This window comes from Triticum dicoccoides, chromosome 3A, assembly GCF_002162155.2.
Source record: "Triticum dicoccoides isolate Atlit2015 ecotype Zavitan chromosome 3A, WEW_v2.0, whole genome shotgun sequence".
Lineage (NCBI taxonomy): Eukaryota > Viridiplantae > Streptophyta > Magnoliopsida > Poales > Poaceae > Triticum > Triticum dicoccoides.
In genome coordinates, this window is record NC_041384.1 from 751,285,780 (window position 1) to 751,286,527 (window position 748).

Sequence of the window (748 nt, forward strand, 5' to 3'; positions counted from 1 at the left end):
AATTAGGGACCCTCGACACATGCACACACATCCCCTAGTTGCGAGTTTATGGTCAACTTGCAACTGGGAGCCACGAATAAACACACACACACACACACATCACCCCTAGTTGCGAGTCGATGGGCAACTTGCAACTGGGGCTCGTCAACAAACACACACCCCTAGTTGCAAGTCGATGTTTGACATTCAACTGGGGACCCCTTGACAAAAAAGACACACACAACCCTACTTGCAAGTCGGTTATCAACATGCAATTGGGGACCCCCGACATAGGCACACACATTCCCTAGTTGCGAGTTGATGGTCAACTTTCAACTGCGGCCATAATAAACACACCCCCCTAGTTGCGAGTCGATGGGCAACTTGCAACTGGGGCTCGTTAACAAACACACACCCCCTAGTTGTAAGCGTTCCTTGACATTCAACTAGGGACCCCTTGAAAACACACACACACACACACACACACCCTAGTTACAAGTCATTTATCGACATGGAATTGGGACCCTTGGTACACACACCCACACCCCCCCTAGTTGCGAGTTGGTGGTCATCTGGCAAAACAGGGGGCTACAAATAAAACACACACGCACGCACACGCGCACACACACACACCATCTCTAGTTGCAAGTCGATTATCGACATGCAATTGGGGACCCTTGACACCCACACCCACACACACCCCCTAGTTACGAGTTGATGGTCAACTTGCAACTGGGCTGGTCAACAAACACACACACACCCTAGTTGC